The 18,654-nt window shown below is 40.9% G+C and overlaps 1 protein-coding gene across 4 annotated transcripts in view; it reads right to left on the bottom strand.

Moving 5' to 3' along the window:
- Positions 1-17,315, bottom strand: part of LOC139575845 (granule associated Rac and RHOG effector protein 1-like) — a 47,432-nt gene extending 30,117 nt beyond the window's left edge. The window contains exon 1 of one of the 4 annotated variants that reach the window (XM_071401202.1): positions 17,273-17,315. The gene's annotated coding sequence lies outside the window, so the exon portion shown is untranslated. Of the gene's footprint in view, positions 1-8,344; positions 8,459-15,995; positions 16,141-17,272 lie in introns of those variants that run through there. The other 3 variants (XM_071401203.1, XM_071401206.1, XM_071401204.1) reach the window with 3 other exon arrangements.
- Positions 17,316-18,654: the final 1,339 nt, after the last annotated feature.

Here is an 18,654-nt window from a genome sequence, read left to right as displayed (position 1 = left end):
CACTTTAAACAATGCCACTTAATATAATGTTTACATACCCTACATTACCCATCTCATATGTATATACTGTACTCTATATCATCTACTGCATCTTGCCATCTTTATGTAATACATGTACCACTAGCCACTTTAAACTATGCCACTTTATGTTTACATACCCTACAGTACTCATCTCATATGTATATACCGTACTCTATACCATCTACTGCATCTTGCCTATGCCGTTCTGTACCACCACTCATTCATATATCTTTATGTACATATTCTTTATCCCTTTACACTTGTGTGTGTATAAGGTAGTAGTTGTGGAATTGTTAGGTTAGATTACTTGTTGGTTATTACTGCATTGTCGGAACTAGAAGCACAAGCATTTCGCTACACTCGCATTAACATCTGCTAACCATGTGTATGTGACTAATAAAATTTGATTTGATTTGATTTGATTTGACCAAGAAGGAGAGCTGCATCAGATGACCTGGCCTCCTCAAATCAACCCAATTGAGATGGTTTGGGATAAGTTGGACCGCAGAGTTAAGGAAAAGCCAACAAGTGCTCAGCATATCTGGGAACTCCTTCAAGAATGTTGGAAAAGCATTCCAGGTGAAGCTGGTTGAGAAAATGCCAAGAGTGTGCAAAGCTGTCAAGGCAAAGGGTGGCTACTTTGAAGAATATAAATATATTGATTTGCTTAACACTTTTTTGGTTACGCCATGATTCCATGTGTGCTATTTCATAGTTTTGATGTCTTCACTATTATTATATAATGTAAAAAATAAAATTAAAAAAAACATTGAATGAGTAGGTGTACAAACATTTGACTGGTACTGAGGTAAATAAGGTATCTGTACTTTCTTTTTAATAAATTCGCAAAACCTGTTCTCACTTTATCATTATGGGGTATTGAGTGTAGATTGCTGAGAAAATTGTTTTATTTAATCCGTTTTAGAATAAGGCTGTAACATGACAAAATGTGGGATAAGTCAAGCGGTCTGAATACTTTCGGAAAGCACTGTATATCCATGTGAATTCACAAGGCAGCTGTGCTGCTGCAAACGGTTTGGATCTAACGGAGATTCCCTTTCAGATGGTTAAGCGTTTCACCTGTACTACCATTACTGTATCTCAATTCCAACTCCGCAAAGTTTGCATTTCCTTCTCAAAGTATTGCCATACAGGACTTCGCTGCTGTTGCTTGCCTTTCATTGCTATTTTTCCCAACTGTTAACGACGACGACGTAGTGGTGGAGAGTCGACCACAAAAATAAAAATGTATTCCTTGACTCCTTGTACGTCGACTCCCATTTCCACTAGGAATCGACTCCTAAGACACTGTTTTTGGAAAGGAGGAGACTGAATATGATATTCTACACACAACAGACCGAAGACTGAACACAGACTTGCATCATCAGCGAAGAGAAAGAGCAGGGGTGTAATCATTCGGTTTTGGCCTTTCTAGGGAGTTTTTCCTAGACACCGTGCTTCTACACCTGCATTGCTTGCTATTTGGGGTTTTAGGCTGGGTTTCTGTACAGCACTGAGATATCAGCTGATGTAAAGGGCTATATAAATACATTTGATTAGTCCAAACAGTTGCAACATTTTGCAAATAAAACAGGTTTCTATTGGACAAATTCAGGTAGATCCCTTCCCATTTCATTCTGTTTTCTTACATATAAGTAACGTAATGAATACGCCCCAGGCAAGCCAGCGAGAGAGTGAGAGAGGGCAGGCAGAAAACAGTGGTACACAGAGGTCGACCGATACCGATTTAATCGGTCGATATATATATATTTACATATATTTATATATGTGTGTGTATATATAAATAAATAAATAAATAATACACACATTTTTGTAATAATGACAATTGCAACAAAACTGAATGAACAATTATTTTAACTTAATATGATACATAAATAAAATCAATGTCTCAAATAACATGAGAACATATGTTAAAACGAACAACCAGCTTTCATTGGTCTTCAATATTCCCAGTTAAGAAGTTTTAGGTTGTAGTGCAGAAAGCAGAGCTTGTCTGCATGGTCCCCTGTCAGTCTGCTCCTCCGCGAAACACAGACCTTATTTGAAGTAGATCAAGACATTCTCTATGAAGACATGAACGGTAAAATAACGAAGGAACCCCTTTCAAGTTCAGCCGCAAGTTATTACAACGCGTCGACTATTTCTCTAAACCATATACAGAAATCTTGCTTGTTTGTAGGTGACCAAATACTTATTTTCCACCATAATTTGCAAATAAATTCATCACAAATCCTACAATGTGATTTTCTGGATTTTTTTTCTTCTCATTTTGTCTGTCATAGTTGAAGTGTACCTATGATGAAAATTACAGGCCTCATCTTTTTAAGTGGGAGAACTTGCACAATTGGTGGCTGACTAAATACTTTTTTGCCCCACTGTACCTTTGACTAATCCGGAAACTATCACCTCAAAAACAAAACGTTTATTCCGTTTCGTATTTTATCTAACTGGTGGCATCCATGAGTCTAAATATTCCTGTTACATTGCACAACCTTCAATGTTATGTCATTATTACGTAAAGTTCTGGCAAATTAGTTCGCAACGAGCCAGGCGGCCCAAACTGTTGCATATACCCTGACTCTGCGTGCAATGAACACAAGAGAAATTACACAATTTCACCTGGTTAATATTGCCTGCTAACCTGGATTTCTTTTAGCTAAATATGCAGGTTAAAAAAGATATACTTGTGTATTGATTTTAAGAAAGGCATTGATGTTTATGGTTAAGTACACATTGGAGCAATGACAGTCATTGATTGATTGTTTTTTATAAGATAAGTTTAATGCTAGCTAGCAACTTACCTTAGCTTACTGCATTCGCGTAACAGTCCTCAAATTTCCCCAGGCCTTTATAGCCTATCGTTTAGTTATCAAAAAACATATTTTCCATGTTAGTCTAACTACACTGCAATTTAAATTAATAATAAAAACATTATTTCAGTTTGGGATTTTTAACGTTAAGGGTCCCAATTTCCTTTTAACGTTCACACCCATAGTAGCAAATGGGATCCCCCTCTTTTTTAACAAAGGCCAAAACTGCTTCAAAAGTGTCTTCCCGCAATTGCATTAAGAACTGTTGTGCAATGACTGCTTGTCAGAATACATGTTTCCCTCCCTATGGCTCCCGCAAATTGAACGCACCTCAAGAATAATATTTCTAGAACACACAAGCAGACTACGTAAATAGGTCAACTGTTCTATGGGGTTGTCGGATTTTGTTTTAATAACATAACATGGTAAAAACAGGAGCAATGGAAAGTCACATCCTGAGCTTTGAATTACATCACCAGCAAGTACAGTAGGCTACACAGCGCTGTTTGAGTTGAGCATTTTAGACAATTTAATAACCCTTCATCTGAACAATGGAGTGTCAGAAACAATCATGCATGTCAGTTCAGCGCACACAGCGTTGAAAATACAATTGCATAGCTTAATACATACTGAAGCATGGTTGTTCTATGTCATCTACAAAAGAAATGAACTCTCCAGAATCCATATGAAGGAAATCAGTCGCAGTGCCGAAGAACTTTAGCCCCTCTGACAGACTCACAGGGAGGAAAATAGCTGAGAGCAGGCTTGCACTGGTTTCCCAGGATACAGCAGGTTGAGATTTCCCCTCTGGAAGCCCCTTATGACAGTCCATTACCCTCAGTTCACCATCCCCCATACTAGAGACTGACTGCGCAGCCTGGATTTATGGGGTGTCCATCTGAGACGTATTACAATGCTACAGTGGCAAGAAAATGGAGGTGAACCCTTTGGAATTACCTTGATTTCTGCATAAATTGGTCATAAAATTTGATCAGCTCTTCATCTAAGCCACAATAGATAAACACAGTCTGCTTAAACTAATAACACAAACAATTATACGTTTTCATGTCTTTAATGAACACACAGTGTAAACATTCACAGTGCAGGGTGGAAAAAGTATGTGAAGCCTTTGATTTAATAACTGGTTGACCCTCCTTTTTGCAGCAATCACCTCAACCAAACTCGAGGTCGACCAATTAAATCGGAATGGCCGATTAATTAGGGCCGGTTTCAAGTTCTCATAACAATCGGAAATCGGTATTTTTGGACACCGATTTGGCCGATTATTATTTATTTATTTTTTTACACCTTTATTTAATCTTTATTTAACTAGTCAGTTAAGAACACATTCTTATTTTCAATGACGGCCTAGGAACGGTGGGTTAACTGCCTCGTTCAGGGGCAGAATGTCAGATTTTTAACCTTGTCAGCTCGGGGGATTCAATCTTGCAACCTTACGGTTAACTAGTCCAATGCTCTAACACCTGATTACATTGCACTCCACGAGGAGCCTGCCTGTTACGCGAATGCAGTAAGAAGCCAAGGTAAGTTGCTAGCTAGCATTAAACTTATCTTATAAAAAACAATCAATCATAATCACTAGTTAACTACACATGGTTGAGGATATTACTAGTTTATCTAGCGTGTCCTGCATTGCATATAATTGATGCGGTGCATATCGTTGCTCCAACCATAAACATCAATGCCTTTCTTAAAATCAATACACAGAAGTATATATTTTTAAACCTGCATATTTAGCTAAAAGAAATCCAGGTTTGCAGGCAATATTAACCAGGTGAAATTGTGTCACTTCTCTTGCGTTCATTGCACGCAGAGTCAGTGTATATGCAACAGTTTGGGCCGTCTAATTTGCCCAAATTTTACGTAATTATGACATAACATTGAAGGTTGTGCAATGTAACAGGAATATTTAGACTTACGGATGCCACCCGTTAGATAAAATACGGAACTGTTCTGTATTTCACTGAAAGAATAAACGTCTTGTTTTTCGAGATGATAGTTTCCGGATTCGACCATATTAATGGCCTAAGGCTCGTATTTCTGTGTGTTATTATGTTATAATTAAGTCTATGATTTGATAGAGCAGTCTGACTGAGCGATGGTAGACACCAGCAGGCTCGTAAGCATTGATTCAAACAACACTTTCCTGCATTTTGCCAGAAGCTCTTCGCTGTGCTTCAAGCCTATCAACTCCCGAGATTAGGCTGGTGTAACCGATGTGAAATGGCTGGCTAGTTAGCGGGGTGCGCGCTAATAGCGTTTCAAACATCACTCACTCTGAGACTTGGAGTAGTTGTTCCCCTTGCTCTGCATGGGTAACGCTGCTTCGAGGGTGGCTGTTGTCGATGTGTTCCTCGTTCGAGCGAGGAGAGGGACGGAAGCTATACTGTTACACTGGCAATAAAGTGCCTATAAGAACATTCAATAGTCAAAAGGTATATGAAATACAAATGGTAGAGAGAGAAATAGTCCTATAATTCCTACAACTTCTTACCTGGGAATATTGAAGACTCATGTTAAAAAGGAACCACCAGCTTTCATATGTTCTCATGTTCTGAGCAAGGAACTTAAACGTTAGCTTTCTTACATGGCACATATTGCACTTTTACTTTCTTCTCCAACACTTTGTTTTTGCATAATTTAAACCAAATTGAACATGTTTCATTATTTATTTGAGGCTAAACAGATTTTATTGATGTATTATATTAAGTTAAAATAAGTGCCCATTCAGTATTGTTGTAATTGTCATTATTACAAATATAATATAAAAATTTAAAAAATTAGCCGACTGACTCAAGTTAGCTATTGGAGAAGTCATTAGCCTAGGGGTTCACATACTTTTTCCAACCTACACTGTGAATGTTTAAATTATGTATTTTTCTTGTCTACATTGAATACAATAATTTGTGCGTTATTAGTTTAACCTCTAGGATAGAGGGCGGTATTTTCCACGTCCGAATGAAGGGCGTGCCCAAAGTAAACTGCCTGCCAGTCAGGCCCAGAAGCTAGGCTATGCATATTATTAGTAGATTTGGATAGAAAACACTGACGTTTCTAAAACTGTTTGAATGATGTCTGAGTATAATAGAACTTATTTGGCAGGCGAAACCCCGGGGACAAACCAACCAGGATTTTTTGTTGTTGTTGAGGTGACTTTTCAATGGGTTTTCTATGTGGATCTAGATTTCTAAGGCACTTGCTTGCCGTTCCTATCGCTTCCACTGGATGTCAAGTCTTTAGAAATTGGTTGATGTTTTTCCTTTGTGTAATGAAGAAGTAGGGCTGTTCAGAACGAGGGTCGAGTCTAGTGTACTGTTGTGGTTGGGGCGCACGACCTGAAAGCTCGCTCCACTTTGTTTTTATCTGCTATTGAACGCAGTTTATCCCGTCTTAAATTTTTACGATTATTTACGTAAAAAATACCTAAAGTTGTATTAGGAAAGTTGTTTGAAATGTTTGGACAAAGATTACAGGTAACTTATTAGATATTTTGTAGTCATGTTGAGCGAGTTGGAACTGGTGTTTTTCTGGATCAAACGCGCCAAATAAATGGACATTTTGAAGATATAAACGACGGACCATTTGTGATGTTTAAAAAAGGACCATTTGTGATGTTTATGGGACATATTGGAGTGCCAACAGAAGAAGCTCTTCAAAGGCATGAATTATAGCGTTATTTCTGAGTTTTGTGTCGCGCCTGGTGGGATGAAATATGATTGTCTGTGTTTGTTTGATGGGGTGCTGTCCTCAGATAATAGCATGGTTTGCTATCGCCGTAAAGCCTTTTTGAAATCTGACACAGTGGCTGGATTAACAAGAAGTAAAGCTTTAATTAGGTGCATTGCACTTGTGATTGTATGAAAGTTAAATATTTCTAATAATTTAATTTGAATTTGGCGCTCTGCCATTTCACCGGATGTTGTCAAATTGATCCCGTTAACGGGATTTGATCCCTAAGAATTAAGCACACTAGGTTTGTCTATTGTTGTGACTTAAATGATCAGATCAAATTTGATGTAATCCAGGTAATTCCAAAGGGTTCATATACTTTTTGTTGCCACTGTATATTTGTGTTATGTAACCATCTTAAGTATGTGTAACTACAAAAAAAAGGTCATTGGGGAATCATGAATTTTGCTTGATATGAACCTACAGGAAATTGCTTGTGCATTCTGAAAGATTCCCTGCTGCTAGCTAGGCTAACTTATCAAAACATCGTCAATGAATGATCAATTCCCAAGAATACTATATTTTTAAGACCAAGAACGCTATGAGGTCAAGACTAGCTATGTGTCTGACAAATGGAATTGCCTCCTGAGAAACAAATGTTGTACCTTCTATTTGGCCTAGATTTGAGCAGTCCATGGGTAAGTCAAAGGGGAAAAATAGCCTTGTAACATCTTGTACTAAGCCTGACCTGAAAATGAATGACAGCTCTAGCCTTTGATTTTCAATAGCTGGAATGATGCCCAGACACACATGAAGTAGGATTTATTGTTCAAAAGGTATCAGTAAGTATAAGCTGTTTAGGAATAGGCCTAATTCATCTGTATTGGTATCAGGAAACTGTTAATATCCTAGGAAGAGATGTTGTTGACACTTACTCTGCCTACGTATAAGCTCCACAAAAAGACAGAGTCCTAGGACTTCTCTTTCAGACATTTTGAAAGTTGTTATTGGCACTACCACTGTCAGAGCCTAGGCAATGTGGCATGCATGAGGCCTATTCATCAATGTGATTTTTCTGCCAATAAACAGAAAAGCCACAAATGTACAGTACCATGTATATGCCATGCCTAACATTTACTTTCTACAAATATGAAGCACAGATAATGTATGGAAATCATTCTCCTGACATAAAAAAATACTATTGCTGTTTAATTTGATGTAGTCTACTTAGCCTACTGTATGGGAATAGAGCAAGAATGAATTGTTTGGTCTCGAGAGAAATCTCATTTAGGGTTAGCACTGATTAGAGGGCACAGAGGTTTAAATATATGTTATTGAGAAATACAGGATGAGGCAAGTGAGGATAACTTCCACGGCTTCATTTCTGACCCAGTAGCCCCAGCCTGCACATGTCTGAAAGACATTGGTAGTTGAAGGATTATGTCAGACCCTCAACCTAGCTGATTGGAGGGACTAGATGGAACGAATCATCTATCAAGCTATTTCAGATCTGTGAACACCCAAGGGGAAGGGAATACGGTTTGAAATGTGACCTGGTTACTGTCTTTCTAGGGGTAGTTTTCAAGAGGTTCAAACCTGGGTAACATTAGGCGTTCCTTCCTGCTACACCTGTTTTTTCTATGACATTCTTGAGAGTGCTGCTTCCCTCAGGATCTAGGAATTCATCTGAGAAACTAGCCCTCGGGGGCCACCAATCAGACACACAATTGCAAAACAAAAGTCCTGCCACTTTGCTAAAAGCTGCCATCAAAAAAATAAATAAAAAAACACTTCATGCTTACCTTACATTGTAGTGGTAGTCCTATATTTCATAGCCAGAATTAGGTGAAAACAAAAAAAACATGGAACACTAGAATCATTCCTGTTCATCTGGGATTCATTACACCCCCCTCCCCCTAACCACCATCAAAGATTCCATTGTGACATTCTAAACTCTGATGAGTCTGAGAGAACAGCATATTCTAAGCATTGCAGCATGAGCAACACTAGAATGCTTTGTTAATGGAAATATCACTCTGGTTCGTCCAGTTAGTTGAAAGAATAGACAAAGCCATGAGACAAAAGGCAAAAATAGATATCTTGTGACTATTGGGCTCATGAGCTGACTCTCTCACACGTAACAGGAAACAAAATTAAAAAGGGATCTGCTGATCAATACATTAGTTACACTGACAACAAAAACTAACAACTGGTCCATGGTCTGGGACACGGCTAGTCAGGCGTTGGATCAGTGGTCAGGAAGAGTGTACACAGACAAAGAAATCTGCAGAGCAATGCATTTATTTCCATAGCAACAGAGCTGTGACATAAATCAACAGGGATATCTGCAATAAGAGGGTTTATCTATGTCGAACATGATGCAACAAACCAGAGCTTCTCAGTAAGTGTTAGAAAGACGCAGTCTGACAAAGTCCTCTCTCTACAGGCAAACAAATCCAGGTGAAAATTAGGCTAGTATTAAGACCCCTTCACTTTCACATTTTGTTACGTTACAGCCTTATTCTAAAATTTATGAAATAAAATATCCTCAGCAATGACAAAGCAAAAACAGGTTTAGATTTGTTTGCAAATGTATTAAAAATAAAACTGAAATACCTTATTTACATAATTACTCAGACACTTTGCTATGAGACTCAAAATTAAGCTCAGGTGCATCCTGTTTCCATTGATCATCCTTGAGATGTTTCTACAACTTGGGAGTCCACCTGTGGTAAATTAAATTGATTGGACATGATTTGGAAAGGCACACAGCTGTCTATATAAGGTTCCACAGCTGACAGTGCATGTCAGAGCAAAAACCAAGCCATGAGGTCAAAGAAATTGTCCATAGAGTACCGAGACAGGATTGTGTCGAGGCACAGATCTGAGGAAGGGTACCAAAACATTTCTGCAGTATTGAAGGTCCAAGAACACCGTGGCCTCCATCATTATTCAATGGAAGAAGTTTGGAACCACCAAGACACTTCCTAGAGCTGGCCGCCCGGCCAAACTGAGCAATCGGGGGAGAAGGGCCTTGGTCAGGGAGGTGACCAAGAACCCGATCGTCACTCTGACAGAGCTCCAGAGTTCCTCTGTGGAGATGGGAGAACCTTCCACAAGGACAACCATCTCTGTAGCACTCCACCAATCAGGCCTTCATGGTAGAGTGGCCAGATGGAAGCCACTCCTCAGTAAAAGGCACATGACAGCCCACTTGGAGTTGGCCAAAAGGCACCTAAAGGACTCAGACCATGAGAAACAAGATCTGGTCTAATGAAACCAAGATTAAACTATTTGGCCTGAATGCCAAGCGTCACGTCTGAAGGAAACCTGGCACCATCCCTACGGTGAAGCATGGTGGTGGCACCAACATGCTGTGGGGATGTTTTCAGCGGCAAGGACTGAGACACTAGTCAGGATCGAGGCAAAGACAAACAGAGCAAAGTACTGAGAGAACCTTGATGAAGAGCGCTCAGGTTCTCAGACTGGGGCGAAGGTTCACCTTCCAACAGGACAATAACCCTAAGCACACAGCCAAGACAATGCAGGAGTGGCTTCAGGGCAAGTCTCTGAACGTCCTTGAGTGGCCCAGCAAGAGACCGGACTTGAACCTGATCGAACATCAGACCTGAAAAATCGCTGTGCAGCAACACTCCCCATCCAACCTAGCAGAGCTTGAGGAATGAGAGCAACTCCCCAAATACAGTTGTGCCAACCTTACAGCGTCATGTCACCATTTCAAACAATTTTACCTAATTTTCCTGTTTCCATCACAGCTGTTATGATTTTATTTATTTATTATACAGTATGACTTTACTTGCATAAAAACATGGTTAAAGTCAAGTCAATCTCCATAGAGGATGATTTCTTCAATCTGCATGCAGTAAAACAAACTACTGTTAAGTTGAATATCTCATCAAGCTTTGGATGACAGCCAATAATGCAATGTCTTAAAATGTGACAAGCTCAACGCAAACAGAAACCCAAGGGTAAAGAGGGGGCTGTGACAAATATGTGTGTTGGAAATGTTGGTTTACTAGAGGAGCTGAGATGCCCAACAACTGGTCTATACTCAAACTCAGTGACAGATTTAGGCCAATAACAGTGTAGTTGGCCTAGTTTTAAAAAATATATAATCAAAACCAGAGACAGCAGCATTGACAACCTGATTACACAATGATAAAATGGCCCAAAAATGAGATGTTTATATTGATAAAAACTTCCCCCTTCTTCAGATCACTTGTGGAGCAACAAGATAGTCGGTAGAAGGTCACACGTTCCCCCCACCCCTCTCTCCAAACAGGAAATACATTCCACATGACCACAGAAGGCAGACATAGCAATAGAAGCTGCCTTTAGCTCAACAACAATACCAAAGACCTCTGTGTTGTAGTAGCACATGAAGGGATTATTCAAATCCTTTAATAAGATAGTCAGTTGAGTTGGACAGTACTGATTGAATGTGTCTTGTGTGTGTAACATTCAGCCACACAAAGGTGGGGAAATAACTGTGAGAACGCTGTTCATGGACTAGCCAATAGCAGTTAAGTTTTACATGAAGTGGGTAAAATTGGTAATCATTTTACGAGCAAAATGGCACAGTCGGAAGGAGAAGCTTAATTTCCAAAAGTCCCAAGCAGTCAAAACCATTCATTTTTTAAATCTGGTGTGACCAAAGCTGTGTTTTATTCATTACGTATGTCGTAGATCATTTTCAAAGCGGCATTATAAGCTCAAAACATTTAAAATGACAATTAAAAGTGCATATTTGCATAACAATTACCTAAAATTCCATAATCGTCATAGCGCTAGCAACAACACCTCAGAAACGCTGACCCTCAACACGGGGGCCCCTCAGGGGGTTTGTGCTTAGTGCCCTCCCTGTTTACCCAAAACTGCGTGGCCACGCACAACTCCAACACCATCATCAAGTTTGCCGACAACACGTGGTAGGTCTGATCACCGGCGGCGATGAGTCAGCCTATAAGAAGGAGATCAGAGACTTAGCAGTGTGGCGCAAAGACAACAACCTCAATAAGACCAAGGCGATGATCGTGCACTATAGGAGAAAGTTAAATCCACGATAATCGAGAATTTCAGTAAGCATCTCTACGGCTGGCCATGCTTTCACCTGGCTATCCCAACCCCGGCCAACAGCTCTGCACCCCAAAAGCAACTGGCCCAAGACCCCCCCTGCTTCTCCTTCACCCAAATCCAGACAGCTGATGTTCTGAAAGAGCTGCAAATTCTGGACCCCTACAAATCAGCTGGGCTAGACAATCTGGACCCTCTCTTCCTAAAATTATCCACCGCCATTGTTGCAACACCTATTACTATTCTGTTCAACCTCTCTCATATCGTCTGAGATTCCTAAAGATTGGAAAGCGGCCGCGGTCATCCCCCTCTTCAAAGGGGAGACACTCTAGACCCAAACTGTTACAGACCTATATCCATCCTGCCCTGCCTTTCTAAAGTCTTCGAAAGCCAAGTGAACAAACAGATCACTGACCATTTCAAATCCCACCGTACCTTCTCCGCTATGCAATCTGGTTTCCGAGCTGGTCACAGGTGCACCTCAGCCACACTCAAGGTCCTAAACGATATCATAACCGCCATCGATAAAAGACAGTACTGTGCAGCCGTCTTCATCGACCTGGCCAAGGCTTTCGACTGTCAATCACCGCATTCTTATCGGCAGACTCAACAACCTTGGTTTCTCTAATGGCTGCCTCGCCTGGTTCACCAACTACTTCTCAGATAGAGCTCAGTGTGTCAAATCGGAGGGCCTGTTGTCCGGACCTCTGGCAGTCTCTATGGGGGTCCCACAGGGTTCAATTCTCGGGCCGACTCTTCTCTGTATATCAAAGATGTCGCTCTTGCTGCTGGTGATTCTCTGATCCACCTCTACGCAGATAACACCATTCTGTATACATCTTGCCCTTCTTTGGACACTTAACTAACCTCCAAACGAGCTTCAATGCCATACAACTCTCCTTCCGTGGCCTCCAACTGCTCTTAAATGCTAGTAAAAACGAAATACATGCTCTTCAACCGATTGTTGCCTGCACCCGCCAGCCCGACTAGCATCACTACTCTGGACGGTTCTGACTTAGGTATTTGTAGTTGCCCACATATTCTAGGTGTCTGGCTAGACTGTAAACTCTCCTTCCAGACTCACATTAAGCATCTCCAATCCAAAGTTAAATCTAGAATTGGATTCCTATTTCGCAACAAAGCATCCTTCACTCATGCTGCCAAACATACCCTAGTAAAACTGACTATCTTACCGATCCTTGACTTCGGCGCCGTCATTTACAAAATAGCCTCCATCACTCTACTCAGCAAATTGGATGCAGTCTATCACAGTGCCATCCGTTCTGTCACCAAAGCCCCATTTACTACCCACCACTGCGACCTGTATGCTCTCGTTGGCTGGTCCTCGCTACATATTCGTCGCCAAACACCCTGGCTCCAGGTCGTCTATAAGTCTTTACCTAGCAAAGTGCCGCCTTATCTCAGCTCACTGGACACCATAGCAACACCCACCCATAGCACGCACTCCAGCAGGTATATTTCACTGGTCATCCCCAAAGCCAACACCTCCTTTGGCCGCCTTTCCTTACAGTTCTCTGCTGCCTATGACTGGAATGAATTGCAATTAAAAATATATACACACATCCCTGTTTTTTTTGTTTTGTTTTTTTACTCAAGTTGGACGTACATCTCCCTCACTAACTAAGCATCAGCTGTCAGAGCAGCTTACCGATCGCTGCAGCTGTACACAGCCCCTCTGTAAATATCCCATCCAACCAATTTTTCTGCTCGTTTGCACACCGGTATTTTTCGACTTGCACATTCTCATCTGCACATATCACTCGTGTAAATTGCTAAATTGTAATTACTTCGCCACTATTGGCCTATTTATTGCCTTACTTCATTTGCACACACTGTACACAGGTTTTTCTATTGTGTTATTGACTGTACGTTTGTTACACATGGGATAAACTCTGTTGTTTATGTCGCACTGCTCTATCTTGGCCAGGTCGCAGGTGTAAATGAGAACTTGTTCTCAACTGGCCTACCCGGTTAACTTCTTTCAGCTAGGGGGCAGAATTTTTATGTTTGGAAAAATAACGTTCCCAAGGTAAACGGACTATTTCTCAGGTCCAGATGCTAGAATATGCATATAATTGACAGAGTAGGATAGAAAACACTCTAAAGTTTCCAAAACTGTCAAAATATTGCCTGTGAGTATAACAGAACTGATTTTGCAGGCGAAAACCTGAGGAAATCCAACCCGGAATTGCCTTTTATTTGGAAAAATCCCTGTTCCGTTGCCTGCCCCTCCATTTAAAGGGGTATCAACCAGATTCCTTTTCCAATGGCTTCCTCAGGCTGTGACCAGGCTTTAGACATAGTTTCAAGCTTTTATTTGGAAAAATTAGCGATATTTTTCAAAACGCGTCAGGTGTCCTTTGATTAGTTCCTGCGCGTGAGAGATGTAGCTCGACATTTTCTTTCTCTGTAGTATTGAATAGGTTACCATCCGGTTGAAATATTATCGATTATGTATGTTAAAAACAACCTAAGGATTGATTATAAAAAAACGTTTGACATGTTTCTACGAACATTACGGATACTTTTTGGAATTTATCTGCCTTTCAGGACCAGAACGAGGCTGTGGTTTTCTGAACATAACGCGCAAACCAAATGGCGTTTTTGGTTACAAAACTAATCTTTATCTTACAAAAATAACATTTGTTGTGTAACTGGGAGTCTCGTGAGTGCAAACATCCGAAGATTATCAAAGGTAAGCGATTAATTTGATTGCTTTTCTGACTTTCGTGACCATGCTAATTTGAGGCTAGCTGTTCTTACTGTTTTGTCTAGTGATTGATAAACTCACAAACGCTTGGATTGCTTTCGCTGTAAAGCCTTTTTTCAAAACCTGACACAATAGGTGGATTAACAACAAGCTACGCTATATTTTGGTATATTTCACTTGTGATTTCATGATTATAATTTTTTATTTGGCGCTCTGCAATTCAGCGGTTGTTTACGAAAATGATCCAGCTAAAGGGATCCGTGCGGCAAGAAGTTAAATAAAGGTGAAATAAATACATAAAAAGAGGGGAGAGCATGCCCCCATGAACATCGACGGGGCTGTTGTGGAGCGGGTTGAGAGCTTCAAGTTCCTTGGCGTCCACATCACTAAGGATGGTCCACACACACCCACAGTAATGAAGAGGGCAAGGCAGCGCCCCTTTCCCCTCGGGCTGAAAGGTTTTGGCATGGGCCCTCGGGTCCTTCGACAACGGCACCAACGAGAGCATCTTGACTGGCTGCATCACCACTCTGTATGGCAAATGCACCACCCTTGACATCAAAAAGCTACAGAGGGTGGTGCGGACAGCCCAGTACATCACTGGGGCCGAGCTTCCTGCCATCCAGGACCACTATATCAGGAATGCCAAATTGGCAAAGACTCCAGCCACCAAAGCCACAGACTGTTCACTCTTCTACTGTTGGGCAAATGGTACCGGAGCAAAGACAGCTTCTACCCTCTGGCCATAAGACTGCTAAATAGCCAACTAATGGTACCCGAACTAACTGCACTGACCCTATGCACAAGCACGCACACTACATTGACACTCCCACAAACCCCCCCCCCCCCACACACACTTTAACACTCATAATTTGCTGCTGCTCTGTTCTTTACTCTTATTATTATCCATCCTGATGCCTAGTCACTTTACCCTGCCTTCATGTACATATCTACCAAAAGTACCTCTCTGCACATTGATCTGGTACTCCCTGTATATATTGTATCGCCATTCTTGTGTATTCTATTCCTAGTTATCATTTTATTATTAAACTGCATCGTTGGGAAGGACTCCTAAGCCAGCAAGTATTTCACGGTAAAGTCGTATTTGGCACGTGACAAATACAATTTGATTCGAGTTGTTCGATACTGTACTACTGGCCCATATCTTAGCAAAATTTGTCAAATTCTCAATCCAACATTACCACCCAAGCAAAAATCTATAACATTAAACAAATCATACAATACCCAGATCAATGTAGAATATCGAAAACGGTGCAGCATTATTGATGTTATCTATCAAGCAAGCTACCAACTGCAACGGATAGTAAGGGCTACTCCCGTCCTGAGGATGCAGCAAGCTTGCTCCGGCTGTCCCTCACTGGTTAGCTTGCTATAACACACAAGCAAATGTTGGTGAAAGCGAAACATAATGCAACCTAGATATACTAGCACGGCTAAATACCTTTAGTTATCTACTGACTTTACGCTCGTGATCTAACTACAGTAAGCAGATATGAGCTCGGAAGACCAGTTGTGGGGAGGTTGATTTTTCTTTCAAGTAAAGAGTTCGCAAAATTGCCCATCCGGCTCGCTAGTTGTTATAAAAAGCCACACTAGAATGTACCTACTATAAATCGGTGATCCTCTTTCAAATCCGACCAGCTTGGTACTAGTCGGTTGTGTGGTCAGTTCAAGTGAGCCGAGTTAACACCTTTGAAGCATAGAAAAATGCATAGACGTAGCTCGTAGGCTAGTATTTATGAATCTGTTCACTATTTAGCAGGAAGGTGCAACATAATCTCCGCAAGCGCAGTACGCCGGTTTCATCGAAACTCACACCGGGCACTATGTTGCAAGCTATTAATACGGCCTTTTAACGCCCTAAACTAACGTTTCAACGAAATCCCCTGTCAGGCTCGAGTGGAGAAAAAGTTCGGCAACATAATAGTTACACAAAATACATAAGAAAATATCACTGTAACCAACCCCAACCCGTTTGGAAAAGCATGTTTTATTTTACCTTTATTTAACTAGGCAAGTCAGTTAAGAACAAATTCTTATTTACAATGACCGCCTACCGGGGAACAGTGGGTTAAGTGCCTTGTTCAGGGGCAGAACGGGAGATTTTTACCCTGTCAGCTCGGGGATTCGATCCAGCAACCTTTCGGTTACTGGCCCAACGCTTTAACCACTAGCCCCCATAAGCCACACCCAAAGATCTAACGTTAGCAGCCAAGTAACTAGTAGGCTGTAAATTGGCAGAATATCATTGACTATTAGAAGGGTTCCATACCTATTGTAAACATGTTTGCCCTTTCCGTAGACAAGTTTACCTAGCTTAGTTACCTAGCGTTAGCTGGCTAGCTAGCTACCTTCCCTGACCCTCGAAATACACTCCTTGAAATTGCCTCGCTGGAAGGGCAAAGACAACATATTTGCAAAAATAATGTCTCAAAACCAATCAATCAAATCACACTAGCTAACGTTAGCTAGTGCACATTTACATTATATCAGAGATATCTTAAAATAAATACTAAAAGCCAGCTCACTACCAAGCATTCATAGTTTGAATGTCTTAGAACTTCTTGCAACTCATGCTAAATTGTAGGTTTTTGGTTAGTAGCTACTGAACGGCCACATAACTCCCAAAGGCCACAGCTAACTAGCTAGTTATCGACAACTAATGTTAGCATTAGCTATCTAGGTAACGTTACTGTAGCTGGCGCTCTGCGACACGATAAAAAAAAAAAAAAGCTAGAACACAAAAAACAAACCTAATACAATTGGGACACTAGGGTACTATTCCTTGTTACAACAACTGTTATTTGTAACGGGAGTAAATTTGTTAAGAGCTTTCAGATAAAACGTTTTTAATCAAAGTACAGTTGATAAGCGCATCACTTACCAGCTAGCTAGGCATCCACCCTCTTGACAGCGAATGAAGTCTGTATACAACGGATGTGACGTTTCTCTATATAAACCAGAGCGCGTGAGCTAAATTACAAACATCGCTTGATCACACGGATCAGACACACTCAAAACCTCGAATTCGAACTGAAGTGAATGCAAAGATGAAAGCTTCAGATATAAACATATTTTTAGAACATCATTACTTCATCACAAAGATGATGTTTTATGTAGATATTATGGCATGACATTAGTTACAAATTCAAGTGTGGAAGAACAATACATTACGCTTTTCATAACTAATTTGATCATTATTTGAATCGTTTAGGTGTATTTATAAACAATCCCACTGAAACAGTAAAAAATGTTTTTGCTACAAGAATCGAATTGTCGCACAAGGGTAATTTATGTATATTCCGTGGAGTTATCCGCCCTCTAGTGGTCTTTTTAAACTGAATAGGTGAAGTAGGATTGCCAGGTCAGTTTAGTAGTGAGCTTGTGCTAGATGTGGCTAGTTAGCGTTAGCTAGCTTGCTAACCTAGCCAATGAGGTGTGTGTGTGAAAGAAATAGTCAAATAAATCATGCTAGTTACTACCCCTGATAACTTTACCAAATAATCATGTTTGAAAGAGTGTGAGTGTATGCTAGATAAATAGTAATAGAAATGGTAGATACTACTGTACCCCTGATAATTTGGTCAGATAACCGTGTGTGTGTATGTGTGTCTGTGTGTCTATGTGTACAGTAGGTGACATGTCCATGATAGCTATCTAATAACTATAGTTATGCTAGGTAATGGTTTGGCTTATCATGTTCATGTCTATGTAGAAGAAGACTGTAGGGGGAAGTGGATAGGACTCAGGGACAGGTATCAGAGAGAGAGAAGGGCAGAGAAAGAGAAGAAGAGGTCTGGGTCAGCAGCTTCAGGCCAGCAGCCTTGGCGCTTCTGCCACATTCTTTATTTTCTGGATCCATTTATTGTGCCTAGGGCAATGAGTGGCAATTTTACAGCCATACCCTCTACTATGTCATCCACAAGTGTTGTCCCCACCGGTGCATCAAGACCCTCTACAACGTCTACATCATCCACGAGTATGACCACCACCGGTGCAGCCATGGAAGATGATGAAATGGAGGAAGCACCTCTGGATCTAGGACCACCTGAGATTATTATGAACCTCACGGAAGTGACCACTGAGGACCTCGTTGAACAGCATGTGGCCCGTGGAGAGAAACGAAGAGGAACAACGTCACACCAGGCGTCATCGGCGGTACCAGCCCCCAGATCCACTCAACTAATTTCAGCAGAGGCTCCTCCAAGCCGTCGAGAGGGATGCAGCCCAACCTGATGCTCACAGGAAGGAGGATGAAGAGACCCT

Source organism: Salvelinus alpinus, chromosome 5 (assembly GCF_045679555.1).
Source record: "Salvelinus alpinus chromosome 5, SLU_Salpinus.1, whole genome shotgun sequence".
Classification (NCBI taxonomy): Eukaryota; Metazoa; Chordata; class Actinopteri; order Salmoniformes; family Salmonidae; genus Salvelinus; species Salvelinus alpinus.
Note: the sequence above shows the minus strand (reverse complement) of the source record. Positions and strands in the feature narration are given on the sequence as shown.